Source organism: Cherax quadricarinatus, chromosome 3, assembly GCF_038502225.1.
Source record: "Cherax quadricarinatus isolate ZL_2023a chromosome 3, ASM3850222v1, whole genome shotgun sequence".
NCBI classification, from domain to species: Eukaryota; Metazoa; Arthropoda; class Malacostraca; order Decapoda; family Parastacidae; genus Cherax; species Cherax quadricarinatus.
The window spans coordinates 78575521-78597728 of record NC_091294.1 but is presented as its reverse complement, the minus strand read 5'-3'; the positions used below and the strand labels follow the sequence as shown (position 1 = coordinate 78597728).

Sequence of the window (22208 nt, the reverse complement as noted above, 5' to 3'; positions counted from 1 at the left end):
TCATTCGTTATTTATCCTTCTTGGATTAAGTGAATCTGGCTGTGCTGGACATTTTGGGCTGTTGGCTGGTACGGCGCTGAGACCGTGTCAACCCTTCATCTTAAGCCAATGAAAAGTAAACTTTCAATCAGATTATCTTTTTCCTTCTTTATCGAACTGCCTAATTTCTTCTTTCCTCCTGTTTACTTCTTTATTTGTCTTCATTAGTAATTCCAGGACCATAAAAAAAGCGAAACCGGTCATTTCGCAAAATTCCAACACTAGGTTGGTCGGCTCTTGGTGTGCGTGAACCCTTCAACCCAATAAGCAATTAGGGAAACCATTTAACCAGGTTCTCTTCTTTGTTCTTTTTCCAACTTCCTCCTTTGTTTCCCTACCTTATTCCTGTGCCTTCGTTCGTTATTTTTCCTTTTTGGACTAAGTGAAGATGGACATTCCCCGTGTCTGACTAAACCTTTACAAAAATTCAATGTATGTCAAAGGCCCTAAAATCTGGAACACCCTACCTGAGAACTCTAGAACTGCAGACACATTCATCACCTTCAAAACTACCATCAGAAAACATCTTATCTCCCTGATACACCCCGTCAACTAACTACACGAATACCACCTGGTGGTTCACACTTACACTCACTCACTCATTTGACCATAAACAGAAATATTAATCTCAATCTTAAAATAATGAATCCTGTGATACTCCAATACTGAAACTATGTATTGTGCCAAAACAAAAGCATTCACATTGCTAAACTCACAAACTAGTATTTAGTCACTTAGCCATAATACCAACTTACCTCATAATTTTGTTATATTTTAAACCTAAGATTTAATATAAGTCTGCCCGAAATGCCTAGCCATGCTAGGTGTCCTAGTGGTACACTCAGTAATTATTATTTTACTACATGTAAACCACACAATAACCAAATTCTGTAAACTCAGCATTGTAATACTTATAGAGAATAAAGTTTGAATTTGAATTTGAATTTGAATTTATCGGCTGCTGGCTGGTTCGGCCATGAGACTGTCTCAACTCTTCATCCTAAGCCAATGTAAAAGTAACCTTTCAACCCAGTTATCTTCTTTCATCTTTGGCCGGCTACCGTCTTCCTTCCTGTACTTTCTTTATTCGTCTTTTTTAGTTATTCCAGCTCCATAAAATAAGTGAAGCCGGACATATCCAACAATTCCGACTCCATGAGTGTACGGCTCCTAGTCCACACGAGCCCTACAATCCAACAACAACAACAAAGGAACACCATCACCCTGAAAGGTTTCACTCGCCCTGCAGGAAGAAAACTCCAGTTTTCTCCCTGAAAACCACACAAATCAGGTTAATTTTTGTTGCCTGAGTAGCCCTGAGGGATAACAGAACACCAGGTGACCTGTGGACGGTGTGGATAAGCCAGGATAAGCCAGGCAGAGGCCAGAAATGTGGGGTAAGCCACCTTAGACCTGCCGAGTCCATTCTTCCGAGTTATTAACCTATTTAGGTTAATTATCTTGGATTATCCTGGATTATTAACCTTCTTGGGTTATCTTGGGTTATTAATGCACCATGGTTAATATTCTTGGGTTATTATTATTATTATTATTAATTATTATTTATCATTATTTATCATTATTAATAGGAAATAATAATAATAATAATAATATTTTTTCCTTATTATTATTATTATTATTACTATTATTGTTGTTGTTTTTTCTTTATAATTATTATTATTAAGCAAAATTAAGGCTTATATACAGGGTTCCACTGTACCTAAAGTAGCAGTCTATGACCCTGGTGGGTTTAGAGCTTAGTTTCGATCATAATATCATACGTACGTCAGTGCACAAGCATCAGAAAGTGAAATTACCGAAGTCCGGGGTTAGGCCTAGGCCTATCGATAGCCGTCTTATTTTGCATCATCGTATAACAGAACAAAGACAAACAAATTTGTTTCTTCGTGTCGAAGCAGCGGATGTTGTATTAAGCATAGAGAAAGGCACTAGCATGTGCATTTCTGGTGGCCTAGGCCTCTTAGAGCCTACTTAAGACTAGGCATAGGTATTTAATGATAAGTTATCAATAGGAACTGTCATACGTCGCTTTACATCATTTCAACCTACATCAAATTGGCCTTTACGCCACTTTTCTAGGATAAATTTCAGTTTGGGGATCGTCATCACGTCCAACTTGACGTCACCTACGTTATCATTTTTTCTTGTTCATTATTCTTGAAAAAATATGACAAAAATGTGTTCTTATTATTCTTGAAGATTTAGCAATTGTTATATTTTTCAATATTTACAATATTTGTCATCATATTAAGGCATTACAGTATCCCCTGTATCCACGAGGGATACTGTATCCCCTGTATCCATGGGGGATACCTTCCTAGGACCTGCTGAGGATACCAGAAACTGTGGATAGCAGTGAACCCTGTATATAAATCCTATATAATTGACAAATTATGTACAATAAGTGAAAAATTATGACTTTATCACTGAAGGGAAGCGCTTCACAGCTTCTCTGAGATGTTGAACATCTGTCACCATCACTACTTTCGTGGTCATTATTAAGCTAAATTAAGAAGTATTTTTGGGCCACAGTAAACCATGAATACAGGGGTTCTACTGTATGTCCAGTTTATGTCAAAAACTGGGTTAGGTCACAGCTCTTGGAACCAATTAATGATGTAAGGCAGGGTATGGCTGTTATTATAAAATGAGAGGTAGTAAAGAGAGTACAAATGGGTAAGTGACATCATTTATGTACTCTGTAATATCGGCAAAAATCAAACATTTCTGCTATTTTGAGCTCAATTTCAAGCTACTTTCGGTTCTGAAATCAGTCAGAATCACCTCAATTTCTGTAATATATCTTCCATTCTATAAAATGAGACCAAGAAACCAGGAATAAAACAATAAAAACCACATGAAATTACACTGCAAAGTTGCTGTTTTAAACCAAAGACGGTCACAGTGTTTTCCTCGTGCACTGCATGGGGCAGAACATTTTTGTATATGGTGCACACTCATGACATAGACCTATTACCTCATATCTAGGTCTAAATTTACCACTCACAGCTTATATGAGTAAGCCGAGCTCATGGTGTAGAACTACAGCACCAGACTGTTTCAGATTTTGTCGTACGATGATGGAAATGATATTTACTTTCGATAACTAATACAGTAAGTCCTCGACTTACAGGCACATTGGGGACCTCCTGAATTGTATGTAATATTCATAATACAGGAAATCTTTTTGTGTACCTGAATTTTGTACAATCATGATAAGATACACAGTACAGAAGATTCTCAACATGTGAGTTGGGGACTCACCATACTTATATTCTAATTCAGTTTATCATATCATTATAGAGCCTGTCTTTTTTACTTGATCCTCAAATATTTCGGAAGAAAAATTGAAATACCCATTTCAAAACGATGGACCCGATTGTTATATATATTGCCCTGAGAGTGGGTTCATCTTTTTTGAAATGCCATGTATAGTATTTGTGACGTGCATTGCATATTCCCACTCTCAGTATAATCATTTTAGCATATTGCCATAAGTATAGTGATAATATTGATTATTTTATTAGATGTGGAACTTACTTTAATATGGATTTTCAGAAATTGGCCTTTTTTTTAGGCTAAAAGGTTTATTGGGGAGTTGAAATGGTTGAATGGGCGGTTTCTTGCGCTCAGTCCATAGGACAGAAGACATGCTAGTGAAATAGCTGTGAATTTGGTCAACCAGAACAATGGTACTGGGCTAAAATAGACCTCGTAGTAGGCTGAACTTCTGGTGTGTAAATCGCGTCCAGTCTGGTAACTTTCTGCCGGTGTAACTCCCTCAATTTTCCACCAAATTTCTCAATTTTGGTGTCATTTCCTTCAGAAAAATATTGGCATTTCACGAGAAAATATATGCAGTAGGGCCTCACTTATACAGCAGGTAAGGTTCCAGGCTACTGCCAGAAAGGGGACATCGCCAGAAAGCAGAATACCATTTTTCCACTTATAAATGCATATAAACGCCAGACAACAAGTTTAAAGTAACATATATTAAGTTAGCAATAGAACGGCATTAAAAGCAATAAAAAGTAACATACATGCACAGTACATCCATTACTTACCTTAAAATATTTGTAGTCTTAATGTAGGGTGAGAAGTGAGTTGTATTTAAATGTAGAAAGTCAGGTGTGGGAGGTATGTTAGCCAGCCAGGTCACCCCACCCACACGTAATGTACTACAACATTTAAAATGCTGTAGAATGATAAAATGCGTATACCGTGCACTCATTACTTACCTTAACCCTTCGAGGGTTGACAGGTCCTCTCCCAAATTTGCTCTCAGGGTCAAAAAATTAAAAAAAAAAAAAAAAAAAAAAATTTCTTATGAAATGATAGAACATATTTTGTAAGTATTATAGGCAAAAAAAAAATTGCGATCAATACTTACCGAGATATGGAGGCATGAAGTTGGCAGAAAGTGAGCTTCTTACGGCAACATCGCCGACAGCCGGTCACGCGGTAATAGTTTATTTATTATTTTACTACTTTTTTCTTTTATTTTTTAACATTTTATTTTTTCAAGTAAGTTTTATGTCGTGTGAGAACAATATAAGTCATGTTTTGTACACTCGTTGTGTACTGTACAATAACTGTACAAACATTGACAGGTCAACATTTTCACCTATTTTAGCCACATACTATTGTCTAGAAATATATACATAGTATTTATAGGTGCCAGCAATGTCTTGGTGGGGAAGGGAGCGTGGGTTTGTGTAAGCAACATGGCTGGCTGACCAGCTGGCTGGCTGGCTGACCAGCTGGCTGGCTGGCTGACCAGCTGGCTGGTTGGCTGACTGGCTGGCTGGCTGGCTGGCTGGCTGGCTGGCTGGCTGGCTGGTTGACCAGCTGGCTAACTGGCTGGCCAGCCGGCTGGCTGGCTGACTGGTTGGCTGGCTGACTGGCTGGCTGGCTGGCTGGCTGACTGGCTGGCTGGCTGGCTGGCTGGCTGGCTGGCTGGCTGGCTGGCTGGCTGGCTGGCTCTGTCTCTGTCTCACAGGTACATATAAATACAATTATACATAGGGTAAATTACCTAGGATACACGGGAGAATATAAATAATAATAATAATAATAATAATAATAATTGAAGCATGGTATAAGACTTGTGTGTCACTCGTCTTATCACTCCACTAATGACAGTGGTGACATTTGATATGGGTCTCTTATCTTATCACACCACTAATGACAATGGTGACATTTGATGAGGGTACACTGCCTTCGCTTTATTTGTTTTCACTTTATACACGTGTGTGTGTCTGTGTCTGTGTCAGAGAGAGCCACTAGTGAACCAACACACACAACACAGTGTGTCACATCTGAGTCCTGATACTATTATTTGGCAGTCTGGATTTTTTGGGTTATCCTAGGTAATTTACACTATGTATAATTGTATTTATGTGTACCTGTGAGACAGAGATAGAGCCAGCCAGCCAGCCAGCCAATTGACCAGCCACCTGACCAGCCACCTGACCAGCCAGCCACCTGACCAGCCAGCCACCTGACCAGCCACCTGACCAGCCAGAAAGTCAGCCACCCAGCCACCCAGCCAGCCAGCCAGCCAATGTTGTTTACACAAATTCACACTGCCTTCCCCACCCCCACACTGCCTTCCCCATCTTCAGTGACACTTCAATCTGTGTTAGAACTATCACTTGTGAAGAGAATAGTCTTAATTCGAGGAAGAGTGAGGCCTTCCTTACCGCTTGGCTTGGTGACAAAGGCGCACTGAATTACCACTCCCACAATGCAATGTGGGTGCCTAGATTTTTTTCCTACTGCGCACACTAATCACACAGACCCATTCCATCATATGTAGGCCTAACAGCTTTCTTCCGCTCAGTTTGAAGGCACTAGAATTTATGCGTACAAGTACATGACCGACCCTGGCTGCAATGACGTACTTGTACGTAACTGACACTCAAAGGGTTAAAATATTTGTAAGTCTTAATATAGAGTGAGAGGTGAGTAAATGAGGTAAGACAAATAAACAAGAGAGAGAGAGAGAGAGAGAGAGAGAGAGAGAGAGAGAGAGAGAAAACAAGTAAATGAGGAGAAAAACGCGGAGAATGTAGACAGGCAGATGAACACGTCTGGTTTAGGTTCATGCTATTTATCATGTTTATATGTTACGTAGTGTTTTATTATATAATTTTGAAAAAAAAAAATCATAGATGGATTAATGAAAATGCTTATATTAACATAATACATGTATATGTCATTTAATGTGCCTCAGTGATTATTATTGCATATTATTATTATTATTATTATCATTATTAATGTTGTCCTCAAGACTAATAAAACACTCTTAGTGATTTTAAAGTGTACCTGCACACCAACACAGTAAATTTATTGAAGTACAGATGCACATAGCAAGTATAATTACCAGAGTGTATACCAACGCTCTTGTATGGGTGTGAGGCTTGGGTTGTGAATGTTGCAGCAAGGAGACAACTGGAGGCAGTGGAGATGTCATGTCTGAGGGCAATGTGTGGTGTGAATATAATGCAAAGAATCTGTAGTTTGGAGATCAGGAGGAGGTGTGGGATTACCAAAACTATTATCCAGAAGGCTGAGAAGGGGTTATTGAGATGGGTTGGACATGTAGAGAGGATGGAACGAAATACAATGACTTTGAGAGTGTTTAAATCTGTAGTGAAGGGAAGGCAGGGTTGGGGTTGGCCTAGGAAAAGTTGGAGGGAGGACATAAAGGAGGTTTTGTGTGCGAGGGGCTTGGACTTCCAGCAAGTGTGTGTGAGCGTGTTAGATAGGAGCGAATGGAGACAAATGGTTTTTAGGCCTTGATGTACTTTTGGAATGTAAGCAGGGTAACAGTAATGAAGGGATTCAGGGAAACCGGCAGGTCAGACTTGATTCCTGGAGACGGGAAGTACTGTGCCAGCACTCTGAAGGAGGGGTGTTAATGTTGCACTTTTATAACTGTAGTGTAAGCACGCTCTGGCAAGACAGTGATGGAGTGAATGATGGTGAAACTTTTTCTTTTTCAGGCCACCCTGCCTTGGTGGCCACCCTGCCTTGGTGGCCACCCTGCCTTGGTGGCCACCTTGCCTTGGTGGCCACCTTGCCTTGGTGGCCACCTTGCCTTGGTGGCCACCTTTCTGTGGTGGCCACCTTGCCTTGGTGGCCACCTTGCCTTGGTGGCCACCTTTCCGTGGTGGACACCTTGCCTTGGTGGCCACCCTGCCTTGGTGGCCACCCTGCCTTGGTGGCCACCCTGCCTTGGTGGCCACCTTGCCTTGGTGGCCACCTTGCCTTGGTGGCCACCTTGCCTTGGTGGCCACCTTGCCTTGGTGGCCACCTTTCCGTGGTGGCCACCTTGCCTTGGTGGCCACCTTGCCTTGGTGGACACCCTGCCTTGGTGGCCACCTTGCCTTGGTGGCCACCTTGCCTTGGTGGCCACCTTGCCTTGGTGGCCACCTTTCCGTGGTGGCCACCTTGCCTTGGTGGCCACCTTGCCTTGGTGGCCACCCTGCCTTGGTGGCCACCTTGCCTTGGTGGACACCCTGCCTTGGTGGCCACCTTGCCTTGGTGGCCACCTTGCCTTGGTGGCCACCTTGCCTTGGTGGCCACCTTGCCTTGGTGGCCACCTTTCCGTGGTGGCCACCCTGCCTTGGTGGACACCTTGCCTTGGTGGCCACCTTGCCTTGGTGGACACCTTGCCTTGGTGGCCACCTTGCCTTGGTGGACACCTTGCCTTGGTGGCCACCTTGCCTTGGTAGACACCTTGCCTTGGTGGCCACCTTGCCTTGGTGGACACCTTGCCTTGGTGGACACCTTGCCTTGGTGGCCACCTTGCCTTGGTGGACACCTTGCCTTGGTGGCCACCTTGCCTTGGTGGCCACCTTGCCTTGGTGGCCACCTTGCCTTGGTGGACACCTTGCCTTGGTGGACACCTTGCCTTGGTGGCCACCTTGCCTTGGTAGACACCTTGCCTTGGTGGACACCTTGCCTTGGTGGACACCTTGCCTTGGTGGACACCTTGCCTTGGTGGCCACCTTGCCTTGGTAGACACCTTGCCTTGGTGGACACCTTGCCTTGGTGGACACCTTGCCTTGGTGGCCACCTTGCCTTGGTGGCCACCTTGCCTTGGTGGACACCTTGCCTTGGTGGACACCTTGCCTTGGTGGACACCTTGCCTTGGTGGCCACCTTGCCTTGGTAGACACCTTGCCTTGGTGGACACCTTGCCTTGGTGGACACCTTGCCTTGGTGGACACCTTGCCTTGGTAGACACCTTGCCTTGGTGGACACCTTGCCTTGGTAGACACCTTGCCTTGGTGGCCACCTTGCCTTGGTGGACACCTTGCCTTGGTGGACACCTTGCCTTGGTGGACACCCTGCCTTGGTGGCCATCTTGCCTTGGTGACCATCTTGCCTTGGTGGCCATCTTGCCTTGGTGGCCACCTTGCCTTGGTGGCCACCTTGCCTTGGTGGACACCTTGCCTTGGTGGACACCTTGCCTTGGTGGCCATCTTGCCTTGGTGGCCACCTTGCCTTGGTGGACACCTTGCCTTGGTGGACACCTTGCCTTGGCGGCCATCTTGCCTTGGTGGCCACCTTGCTTTGGTGGACACCTTGCCTTGGTGGACACCTTGCCTTGGCGGCCATCTTGCCTTGGTGGCCACCTTGCCTTGGTGGACACCTTGCCTTGGTGGACACCTTGCCTTGGCGGCCATCTTGCCTTGGTGGCCACCTTGCCTTGGTGGCCACCTTGCCTTGGTGGACACCTTGCCTTGGTGGACACCTTGCCTTGGTGGCCATCTTGCCTTGGTGGACACCTTGCCTTGGTGGCCATCTTGCCTTGGTGGACACCTTGCCTTGGTGGCCACCTTGCCTTGGTGGACACCTTGCCTTGGTGGCCACCTTGCCTTGGTGGACACCTTGCCTTGGTGGCCACCTTGCCTTGGTGGCCACCTTGCCTTGGTGGACACCTTGCCTTGGTGGACACCTTGCCTTGGTGGCCACCTTGCCTTGGTGGACACCTTGCCTTGGTGGACACCTTGCCTTGGTGGCCACCTTGCCTTGGTGGCCACCTTGCCTTGGTGGCCACCTTGCCTTGGTGGCCACCTTGCCTTGGTGGCCACCTTGCCTTGGTGGACACCTTGCCTTGGTGGACACCTTGCCTTGGTGGCCACCTTGCCTTGGTAGACACCTTGCCTTGGTGGCCACCTTGCCTTGGTGGACACCTTGCCTTGGTGGACACCTTGCCTTGGTGGCCATCTTGCCTTGGTGGACACCTTGCCTTGGCGGCCATCTTGCCTTGGCGGCCATCTTGCCTTGGCGGATATCTTGCCTTGGTGGAAAACGGCTGATGTGTTAATAAAATAAAAGTATAAAACATGAAATAACTTTAAAATACATGTACTTAAAATTTGTGAAAGTTTCCCGACATAACGGAGAGATACTGTGCTGACAAAGAATGTAAACAGACCAGGTGCGGCGCGCTGACCATATTACAAAGTCAGGTGGGGGGAGCTGTATAGTGAGTTTTGGTCGTAATTTGAAATGTCCGTATTAGCGGAACGCCGTAAAGTGGAGCACCATAAAGCAGGTCCCTACTGTTTATATATTTTTCTTTAAGTGGACATTGAGGGCCATATATTTCCCCTCACCGGAGGTACCTTGACACTGGTGAGGGGCTCTTGATCTAAGGAATTGGATCTGTGCTCCAGTTCCCTGACATCCCCCTCAGGTGCTGTATAATCCCTATGGGTTTAGTGCTCCCCCATGATTATAATAATAATGAGGGCCATATTAATATTGGGTTAGAGTGATTGTGCAACCTTGCAAACTCCTGACGATGTCCTGATTGCAACATGAAAGGCCTAGAGCTGTCATTCAACTCCCCTCTGTAGCTGTTTTGCATAGTAACATGTGTAAATTATTATAATTATGATTTTTGTTATTTTTGTTAATAATAATAATAATTATTATTATTATTATTATTTTATTTATCATTATTATTGTAATTTTTATTATTATTATTTTCATTATCATAATTATTATTCTCATTTACATCAATGACCTACCGAATGCATCACAGCTACTCAAACCCATATTATTTGCAGATGACACGACATACGTCTTCTCTCACCCAAACCCAGTCATACTGGCCAACACTGTTAATGCTGAATTGCAGAAAATATCTACCTGGATGATGACAAATAAGCTTACCCTCAATACTGACAAAACCTATTTTATTCAGTTTGGAAACAGAGCAGCAAACGTTCCACTTAACGCTAAACGGATCACCCATCACAGACAGAAAATTCCTAGGAATCCACCTTGACAGTAGCCTCAAATTCCAGACACACATACAACTAATTTCTAAGAAAATCTCTAAGACAGTAGGCATGCTATCAAAGATACGGTACTAATGTTCCACAATCAGCTCTCCCAAGACAACTAATAACCCAGCAAAAAGCTGCAGTCAGAATGATAACAAATTCCCACTCCAGACAGCATACTCCACCAATATTCAGAAGTCTAAATTTGCTCACCGTTAAGAACATCCATACTTATTCATGTGCCTGATACATACATAGAACACTACACACAAACATAAACCCTCCACTCAAACTTCTCACCAACCATAACAGGATACACAACCACAACATAAAACACAGATCTCTTTTTGGTGTTCCCCGTGTCCATATCTCACTGTGTAAAAACTCTTTGCACATAAAGGGCCCCAAAATTTGGAATTCTTTACCAGTAAATACTAGAGTAACCTGGTCTGAACACCAATTTAAGGCTCTTCTCAAAAACCACCTACTCACCCTAAACTAAATATTCAATACTCAATATTTAACTTTACCAAAAATCTCCCAATTACCTAAATCTTAAGACTTCAACTCTAGATGCCCAAAGTTCATACATTATTAACCCTTTCAGGGTCCAAGGCCCAAATCTGGAGTCACGCACCAGTGTCCAAGATATTTAAAAAAAAAAATTTGTTATTTTTTCTTATGAAATCGTAGAGAATCTTTTTGTGAAGGTAATAAAACAAAAAGTACGAAAATTGGTGGAAAATTGACGAAATTATGCTCTCGCGAATTTTGATGTGTCAGCGATATTTACGAATCGGCGATTTTGCCGACTTTGACTCCCATTTTAGGCCAATTACATTATTCCAATCAACCAAATTCTTAGCTATTTCACTAGTATTACTTCTATTCTATCGATTGAGCACAAGAAATCGCCAAGTCAACTGTTTCAACTACAAAATAAAGTGATCGGAAATTGTTAATTTGGCCAATTTAACACAAAGTTCAAAATATTCCAATTTCAAAATAGGGTCCAGAATGAACAATGTAGGCATTCCTAGCACTAAACTAACATTTCCTCTGTTCATTAGTTATGTTTTGAGGCTTTACAAATAAATTCCATTTTGATTTTTTATTCACATAATGAATTTTTATTCACACCAAAAAATAGAAGATTTACTGTTATGCAATACTGTAATAATTGTATAAATATCATCACCATATTTGTGAATGTATATTAGACCCACCAGCTGATGTGTATTAGACGTGTGAGGTCGTTTGTTTACTCTTGAATATCGGCAAAAATTTAACATTTCTGCTACTTTGAGCTCAGTTTCAAGCCATTTCCGATGCTAAAACCAATCAAAATAATCTCTATTTCTGTAATATGTCTTCCATTCTATCAAATGAGACCAAGAAATCGCAAATACAACTATAAAAAAAAAACGAAAAAACACTGCAAAGTTGCTGTTTTAATCGAAAAATCATGATTTCATTTTTTTTCTCTCATTATGCACAGTGTGCTGCAGGATCTGTTTTATGTGGTGCACACATACCACATAGATGTATTCTCTCATATCTAGGCCCAAATGTACCACTCACAGTTTATCAGAGTGAGCTGAGCTCATGGCGTAGATCTACGGTTTGGACCCTGAACGTAAAACCGTAGATCTACGGGACGGACCCTGAAAGGGTTAATACTACATTGTAGTATAAATACCGACCCAAAACAATACTGCCCTACACCTAATTGTAACATTCTCGTACTGTAGACTACCTTCACCAACTCACAGTATTATATAATATATATTATTTCAATATTTATTATTGAAACTATTGTAATTAGAGTAAAATTATTGTCTACTATAAACAAAAAAAAGATGTACAACTTAAACAAACTAGGATCAATTTCTTTAGTACAGTATTAAGTAGTCTGTAAGCCATTAAATTAAGTCTGCCCATAATGCCCGGGCATGATAGTAGCTCTTTACACTGCAACTCACTATTGTAATTTCATAATCTCATTGTAATCATGCAAAGAAATAAAAAATTTTGTTTTGATTGTTTGTTTGTTTATTAACCTGTAAATGGTCCAAACGTATATATACGTACACTACCCCAGTGCCCTGAATATTTTGAAAAAAAAAAAAAAAAAATTTAATGAAAATAAAGAGCACATTTTTCTTAGTGTTATAGGATAAAAAAAAAAAATTAGGGTGAGTACTTACCGAGATATGAGGCCGAGAAGTTGGCACTGGATGCTCACGTGACAGCAACGTCGAGTCCTGCCGCTTGCAGAAGTGTTGCTGATATACCCTTTTTTTTTTTCTATTTTCATATTTATATAATTTTTATGTTCTGATAATTACAATTTGTAGTAGTTCTTGTCATTTTATAAGCAATCTTTGTTCTGACACTAGTATTACGTACTGAAATTGTAATCACATTGTCACAAACACTGACAGGTGGACATCTACACCTGCCTTGGTCATTGGAATATATACAAAGTATTTATAGATCCCAGCAACGTTTTGGATATGTGAAGTATATAATAACAATAAGGAGGAGGAAGAGGAGAAGGAGGAGGAGAAGAAGGAAGAGGAGGAGGAGGAGAATAATAATAATAATAATAATAATAATAATAATAATAGGTAATAATAAGTTGGCTTGAAGCATGAAAAACAAAGTCCACCCTGACAGTGATGTGATAATATGAGATAACATCTGATAAGAGCTGACATTTGATGAGCATACACGAGGGTGCAGTGATAACACTTGATAAGAAAAGATTAGAGGTGACATTTGATGAGCATTGGCCCTGCTTTGTTTTGGCTGGTACACAAACATGTCTGTCTGTCTGTTTGCCTGTCTGTCAAGCTCCCTGTCTATCTGTCTATCCATCTAACTCTCTGTCTCAGAGACAGCCACAAGACCGTCATCACGGTTACTCACATCTTCAAGCAGAGTATAGCACTTTGTCTGGATTTTTAGGGTTATCCTAGGTAATTTATACTACGTATACTTGTCTTTATGTGTACCTGTGAAATAGAGATAGACAGACAGATAGAAAGAGATAGACAGAGATAGATAGAGACAGATAGACAGAGACAGTGAGACAGACAGATAGATAGAGACAGACAAATGAAAATAGAACCAGGCCAGCCAGCCAGCCACGCAGCCAGCCAGCCATGCAGCCAGCCAGCCATGCAGCCAGCCAGCCACGCAGCCAGCCAGCCAGCCAGCCATGCAGCCAGCCAGCCACTCAGCCAGCCAGCCAGCCAGCCAGCCATGCAGCCAGCCAGCCAGCCACACAGCCAGCCAGCCATGCAGCCAGCCAGCCAGCCAGCCATGCAGCCAGCCAGCCATGCAGCCAGCCAGCCAGCCATGCAGCCAGCCAGCCAGCCAGCCAGCCAGCCAGCCAGCCAGCCAGCCAGCCAGCCAGCCAGCCAGCTAGCCAGCCAGCCAGCCAGCCAGCCAGCCAGCCAGCCAGCCATGCAGCCAGCCAGCCAGCCATGCAGCCAGCCAGCCATGCAGCCAGCCATGCAGCCAGCCAACCAGCCAGCCAGCCAGCCACGCAGCCAGCAAGCCAGCCAGCTACACAGCCAGCCAGCCATGCAGCCAGCCAGCCAGCCAGCCATGCAGCCAGCCATGCAGCCAGCCAGCCAGCCAGCCAGCCAGCCACGCAGCCAGCCAGCCAGCCAGCCAGCCATGCAGCCAGCCAGCCAGCCAGCCAGCCAGCCAGCCAGCCAGCCAGCCAGCCAGCCAGCCAGCCGTGCAGCCAGCCAGCCAGCCAGCCAGCCAGCCAGCCAGCCGTGCAGCCAGCCAGCCAGCCAGCCAGCCAGCCGTGCAGCCAGCCAGCCAGCCAGCCAGCCAGCCAGCGAGCCAGCCAGCCAGCCAGCCAGCCAGCTAGCCAGCCAGTCAGCCGTGCAGCCAGCCAGCCAGCCGTGCAGCCAGCCAGCCAGCCAGCCAGCCAGCCGTGCAGCCAGCCAGCCAGCCAGCCGTGCAGCCAGCCAGCCGTGCAGCCAGCCAGCCAGCCAGCCAGCCATGCAGCCAGCCAGCCAGCCAGCCAGCCAGCCAGCCAGCCAGCCAGCCATGCAGCCAGCCAGCCATGCAGCCAGCCATGCAGCCAGCCAGCCAGCCAGCCAGCCAGCCAGCCAGCCAGCCAGCCAGCCAGCCATGCAGCCAGCCAGCCAGCCAGCCAGCCAGCTAGCCAGCTGGCTCAAATGCTCAAATGTTGCGCATGGGTTATTATCTTAGTTTTTTGATATTTCATCGACCACTTATGGCCACATCCACCTCAAGGCTACTAAACTTGGGATCAAAATCAGTTTCATCTTAAAATAGGAGAGTTAATACTTCATAAAATCAGTGAATCCCAGGTGTTTGCTGCGCTGTTTGCTCTAGCTGGCGCTCGGTTGAACTGGTGGTCCCAGATTTTTTTAATACCACGCACACTGAGTGTTAGGACCCATTCTATGCTGACAAGGCATCTCAGGCCAATCGTGCCAAATTTGAAGGCAGGAAAAATAAAACGTGTATATACGTTTGGGGCACTAGCGGTAAAAACGTATACATGTATACATATACATTTGGACTGTTTACGGGTTAATATTACAGTGGAACCCCGAATATCGGCCGCTGCGTTTATCAGCAGATTCGTATTTAGGCCGGTTTTTGGGTGGAAATTTTGCTCCATATTTTGGCCGGTGTCTCATAAAGCATCTGTATTATACGCATCAGCCCTCCTCCCGCCGGGATGCCATGTGTAGGCGAGTCAGTCTTCCTGTGTCTTGGTGAATGAGCACACGCTCCTCGCATTCATCCAAACATTTTCGTAAAATCCATTGGTTTTTGTGCTTGTTTATTAAGTTTTTTTTTTTTTTTTTTTTTTATTATCACACCGGCCGATTCCCACCAAGGCAGGGTGGCCCGAAAAAGAAAAACTTTCACCATCATTCACTCCATCACTGTCTTGCCAGAAGGGTGCTTTACACTACAGTTTTTAAACTGCAACATTAACACCCCTCCTTCAGAGTGCAGGCACTGTACTTCCCATCTCCAGGACTCAAGTCCGGCCTGCCGGTTTCCCTGAATCCCTTCATAAATGTTACTTTGCTCACACTCCAACAGCACGTCAAGTATTAAAAACCATTTGTCTCCATTCACTCCTATCAAACACGCTCACGCATGCCTGCTGGAAGTCCAAGCCCCTCGCACACAAAACCTCCTTTACCCCCTCCCTCCAACCCTTCCTAGGCCGACCCCTACCCCGCCTTCCTTCCACTACAGACTGATACACTCTTGAAGTCATTCTGTTTCGCTCCATTCTCTCTACATGTCCGAACCACCTCAACAACCCTTCCTCAGCCCTCTGGACAACAGTTTTGGTAATCCCGCACCTCCTCCTAACTTCCAAACTACGAATTCTCTGCATTATATTCACACCACACATTGCCCTCAGACATGACATCTCCACTGCCTCCAGCCTTCTCCTCGCTGCAACATTCATCACCCACGCTTCACACCCATATAAGAGCGTTGGTAAAACTATACTCTCATACATTCCCCTCTTTGCCACGACTGTGAAATAAGCCACCATGGCCCAAATGAAAGTTCAGAGTGCCAGCCCTTTGGTAAAGAAAGTGAGAAACACGATGGAATTTAAGAAAGAAGTTATTGAAAAATATGAGAGTGGTGTGCGGGTGCTGGAACTTGCCAGGATGTATGGGAAATCCAAATCAACAATCACTTCCATCCCTGCAAAGAAAGAGCAAATCGAGGAAAGGGGTAAACATGTTAATGAAAAAAGAGATCACAAACAGTGCAAGATGTGGAGAAGTTGTTGTGGATCAGCGAGAAACAGTTAGCAGGAGATAGAGTTTCAGAGACAATCATTTATGAAAAGGCAAGGCAGTTGCACGTGGATTTCATAAAGAAAATGTATGGAACTAGTGCTGATGTTAGTGAATTTAAGGCCAGCAGAGGCTGGTTAGACAGATTTAAGAAGCATAGTGGCATACACAGTGTTGTAAGACATGATGAGGCTGCAAGTTCAGACGAACATGCGGCTGAAAAATTTATGCAGAAATTCAAGGGGTATGTAAAGAGTGAAGAATTCCACCCCAACAAGTGTTCAGATGCCTCTTTTGGAAGAAAACGCCGAAGAGGACCTACATCATGCAGGAGGAAAAGGCACTGTCAGGGCACAAGCCTATGAAGGATAGGCTTTCTCTTTTGTTCTGTGCTAATGCTAGTGGGGATTTCAAAGTGAAGCCTTTACTGGTGTATCACTCTGAAAATCCCAGAAGGTTCAAGAAAAACAGTGTCGTCATGAGTAGATTGTGTGTGATATGGAGGGCTAACAATAAGGCATAGGTCACAAGGCAAATTTTCATTGAATGGGTCGATGAAGTGTTTGGCCCGAGTGTGAAAAAATACCTCCTGGAAAAGAAATTGCCACTCAAGTGCCTCCTGGTACTGGACAATACTCCTGCTCATCCTCCAAACTTGGTAGACCTATTGTCTAGGGATTTCAGTTTTATAACAGTGAAGTTCTTGCCTCCTAACACCACTCCTGTCATCCAGCCCATGGACCAGCAGGTCATTTCACAAAATCAGTGTTTCAAAGGTGCTTTGAAGTGACCTCAGACACTGAATTGACCCTAAGAGAGTTCTGGAGGAAACACTTTAATATTTACAACTGCATAAGCCTTATAGGTAAGGCTTGGCAGGGAGTGACTTCCAGGACTTTGAACTCTCCTTGGAGAAAATTGTGGCCAGAATGTGTCCTCGAGAAAGATTTTGAAGGGCTTGAGGCTGACCCTGACGACCCTACGCCTGTTGTGGAATCAGTTGTGTCTTTGGGAACAGCAATAGACCACAGCTGAGGAACTTGCTTCAGAGGAGGAGGAAGAGGGAGTGAAGGACATGCTTTCTTCAGAGATTAGGGAGATTTGTGCAATGTGGACTAGGGTGCAAGGTTTTGCTGGGAAATATCACCCTGACCAAGCTGAAACAAGTTACATCTGCAACATGTTCAGTGACAGAACCTTGTCCCAATTCAGGGAAATTTTAAAGAGACACCAGCAACAGACCTCTCTGGACAGATATTTTGTGAAACAAGGATGCAGTGACTCTCAAGCTGGTCCCAGTGACTCTCAAGCTGGTCCCAGTGACTCTCAAGCTGGTCCCAGTGACTCTCAAGCTGGTCCCAGTGACTCTCAAGCTGGTCCCAGTGACTCTCAAGCTGGTCCCAGTGACTCTCAAGCTGGTCCCAGTGACTCTCAAGCTGGTCCCAGTGACTCTCAAGCTGGTCCCAGTGACTCTCAAGCTGGTCCCAGTGACTCTCAAGCTGGTCCCAGTGACTCTCAAGCTGGTCCCAGTGACTCTCAAGCTGGTCCCAGTGACTCTCAAGCTGGTCCCAGTGACTCTCAAGCTGGTCCCAGTGACTCTCAAGCTGGTCCCAGTGACTCTCAAGCTGGTCCCAGTGACTCTCAAGCTGGTCCCAGTGACTCTCAAGCTGGTCCCAGTGACTCTCAAGCTGGTCCCAGTGACTCTCAAGCTGGTCCCAGTGACTCTCAAGCTGGTCCCAGTGACTCTCAAGCTGGTCCCAGTGACTCTCAAGCTGGTCCCAGTGACTCTCAAGCTGGTCCCAGTGACTCTCAAGCTGGTCCCAGTGACTCTCAAGCTGGTCCCAGTGACTCTCAAGCTGGTCCCAGTGACTCTCAAGCTGGTCCCAGTGACTCTCAAGCTGGTCCCAGTGACTCTCAAGCTGGTCCCAGTGACTCTCAAGCTGGTCCCAGTGACTCTGAAGCTGGTCCCAGTGACATTAACAGACAAAGAAGGGAAGTAACCCCAGATAGGGACTTAATACCTTAAGTTCTCATGGAGGAAGATTCACCTTCCAAACACTAACATCAACTTCCTCTCTCATCTTCACTTTCTTCCATATACCAACAACAGTCTTCAGTAAAGCTACATAATGTTTATATTTATTTATTTATTTATTTATTAATTTGAATATGATACAGAGAAGTACAAGGAATACAATTTTTACAGTGCAACATGTCAAAGTCCCTTGTATATAGAACATTATAGGCAGCTTAAAATTAACTTAAGATTAACTAAACAATGATATATTCAGTGGTACAAAAATTATTGTAAACAGATAACAATTTAGCACAAATGAATATTACAAAGACAGGTCATATGGTCATTACTGTGTTGCTGTGTAATCACTAGAATGTAATCACTAGAATGTAATCACTAGAATGTAATCACTAGAATGTAATCACTAGAATGTAATCACTAGAATGTAATCACTAGAATGTAATCACTAGAATGTAATCACTAGAATGTAATCACTAGAATGTAATCACTAGAATGTAATCACTAGAATGTAATAACTAGAATGTAATCACTAGAATGTAATCACTAGAATGTAATCACTAGAATGTAATCACTAGAATGTAATCACTAGAATGGAGTATTATGTTAGGTAATGAAATTAAATAGTAACAAAGTTTGATTGGGTCACAGGTTGATGTTAATGAGATACAATAATGAGATACATATATGAGATACATATACGAGATACATATATGAGATACATATATGAGATACAATTATTCAGTATTTATTTAGCTGTGGGTAAGTGATTTTTGAGAAGAGACTTGAATTTATAAACAGGTAGTGTTTCTTTTATATTCACAGGTAATGAATTCCAGATTTTAGGGCCTTTTATGTGCATTGAGTTTTTGTATAGTGTGAGATGGACACGAGGAACATCAAAGAGTGATCTGTGCCTTGTATTATGGTCAAGTGTTCTGTTGAGGTTGGCAAGGAGATGTTTGAGGGGAGGGTTAATATCAGAGTTAAGTGTTCTATGTATGTAATAAGTGCAGTAATAAGTATGGATGTTTTGTATTATATTATTATAAGTATGGATGTTTTGTATTATATTATTATAAGTATGGATGTTTTGTATTATATTATTATAAGTATGGATGTTTTGTATTGTATTATTATAAGTATGGATGTTTTGTATTATATTATTATAAGTATGGATGTTTTGTATTGTATTATTATAAGTATGGATGTTTTGTATTATATTTGTTTATCATTGTTTTGTGTATGTAAAACTATAGTTAAACTTTACAAAATGTATTTTTTTATTATTTTTGGGTGTCTGGAATGGATTAATTGTATTCACATTAATTCTTATGGGAAATATTGCTTCGAATTTAGGCCATTTTGAATTTAGGCCATTTTGAATTTAGGCCATTTTGAATTTAGGCCATTTTGAATTTAGGCCATTTTGAATTTAGGCCGACCTTCTGGAACTAATAACGGCCGATATTTGGGGTTCCACTGTACTATTATTATTAATAGTATTATTATTATTGCTATATTATTATTATTATTATTATTATTATTATTATTATTATTATTATTATTATTATTATTATAATTCCTATTATTATTATTATTATAATTCCTATGATTATTATTATTATTATTATTATTATTATAAAGTCAAACATATTTACAGGTCTTAAGGTGCCGTACACGATGTAGATCACAACAAATGACTGTAAACAAACGTAAGAGCAGACGGGAGGATTGAACTGTGGTCCTGGCCTGGACAGGTCCATCTGCTGCTCCACAGCCCCTGTGAGTTTAGCACTCATGACTATTACAGTGATAAATGGCATTCAGAGACGGTATTTGCAGCCGCATGTCCACCAGCAGCTTGTCTATCCTAGGATAGACTTCAGAGAGGCTTTAAAAGAGAACCATGTGAGCTCCATTATAGAGCTCCCTTATATATATGTAGTAGGGCCCCACTTTATGGCATTTTGCTTTATAGCATTTTGCTAATATGGCTATTTTAAATTATGACCAAAACTTGCTATACAGCTCCCCATCTTTAATACTGCATGCCCCACCTGGTTTGTTTACATTCTCTGTGAGCACATCTGTCTGTTATGTTTGGAAACTTTACAAAATTTCCAGTGTTTTAATCCTTTCACTGTCGAGACTCTTGCTCACAAACTGCTCTCACTGTTGAAGATTTTAAAAACAAAATATTTTTTCTCATGAAACGATAGAGAATCTTTTCCCGATGGTAATGACACCAAAAGTATGAAATTTGATGGAAAACTTGTGGAATTACTCTTTCGCAAATTTAGCGGTCTCGGCAGTGTTTATGCATGAACAATTTTGCCCACTTTGAGCCCCATCTTCGGCCAGTTCTATTGTTCCAGTCAACCAAACTCATAGCTATTTTGCTAGAACTCCATTTGTTCTATTGAGTACAAAAAACTCCCATTTACCGATTTCAACTACCCAATAAAGTGATCAGAAATTGGAATTTGGCCAATTTCATACACAATTTGAGTAAGGCCAATTTCAAAATAGGGTCCAGAATTAACAATACTAACATTCCTAGGACTAAAATAATGTTTTCTCTGTTCATTAGTCACATCTCCCAGCCCCTCTTATATTACTCTTGCTTTCCATTTTGAATTTCTATTCACAGTAAATCAACCATTCAAATCATTATGAAGCTGTGTGTAGTCTGCAGTCAATCAAACAAACGGGCTTCCACATGGATAAATTGTCATTTTTGTGGAAATTGGTGTCACGCCCCTTGTGCAGATATCCAAGAACTAGCTACAAGCAGTATTAAAACAGGGAAGTGTTTTTGGGTATGCCCAAATGAGATAAATCTGTGGACTAAAATCACAAGGGTATTAAAAGAGGATAACATCAAAGCTGCTTTCATAGACAACCTGGAAGCTTTCTACAACAGATGGGAACATAAAAAGTCTGGGCTGAATGGTACTGCCCTTGATACTGGCCATGTAGTCAGAAACTGTAAGGCTGGAGGTGATGTCCTGGTAGTCAGTAAATGTGGGGCCGATAGTGCTGTCCTGGGAGACAGTAATGGTGAAGCTGGAGGTGCTGTCCTGGGAGACAGTAATGGTGAAGCTGGAGGCGCTGTCCTGGGAGACAGTAATGGTGAAGCTGGAGATTTTGTCCAGGTAGTCGGGAATTATACGCAGAAAGGAATACAAATAAATGACCTCATAGGGGACAGGAGCCGTAGTGGGGAAACAAGTGTAGTCAAAGATAAGATAAAACCAATATTGCAAACTAGAAATACCACAGGAAATAGCAAACAAGAGGACTCCACTAGCAATAGTGAGGATATATTACCAAAAACAACTGGTGGGAGCTCCATTGTTGGTGCTAGGGAGGATAGGAATAAGACAGGGAAACATGCACCAACAGGGAATACAGTCACAGAAACCCAAGGCAAACGGAAACCAAGACGGTGCACATACTATGCACTTGGTATCTGCAGACATGAGAAATCTGGAAAAACAAACGGGACGTGCAACTATGACCACCCTAGAAAATGCCGTGCCCATATGACAACAGGAAAATGCAAACTCCCTTCCTGTAAGCTTTTTCTCCCTGAAATGTGTACCTCTTCAGTACAGGAAAGACTGTGCTATAACTTAAATTGCCAGGCACACCATCTAAAGGGGACAAAAAGATACAAAACATCCAGGCCATGGGAAAACCTGGGTAGCCATAGCCACTCAAGAGGGAGAGGTTTTTTAGTGCCAGGAAGGAAAAAAAGCTGGCAGGAAATGGCAGAAATCGTACACCAAATCCAGTCATTCCTGGAGTGGAACCACAGTCGATGGCCTCCACTTCAAACCAACAGATACAGATACTAATGCCGGAAAAAAAATCCCCCCCTCCCAGTACCAACAATACCACCAGTCCGGTGACATTCTTCTTTGCAAATATACAGGGTCTAAAACTAGCAACAAACAACAAAATACCTTTC

At 43.0% G+C, this 22208-nt stretch overlaps 1 protein-coding gene across 3 annotated transcripts in view; it reads left to right on the top strand.

Moving 5' to 3' along the window:
• The first annotated feature begins 1239 nt into the window (after window positions 1–1239).
• Window positions 1240–22208, top strand: part of LOC128706614 (zinc finger protein 271) — a 38961-nt gene continuing 17992 nt past the window's right edge. Inside the window, exons 1-2 of one of the 3 annotated variants that reach the window (XM_053801567.2) lie at window positions 1240–1436; window positions 19896–20017. The gene's annotated coding sequence lies outside the window, so the exon portion shown is untranslated. The remainder of the gene's footprint in view (window positions 1437–19895; window positions 20018–22208) is intronic. The other 2 variants (XM_070092913.1, XM_070092917.1) reach the window with 2 other exon arrangements.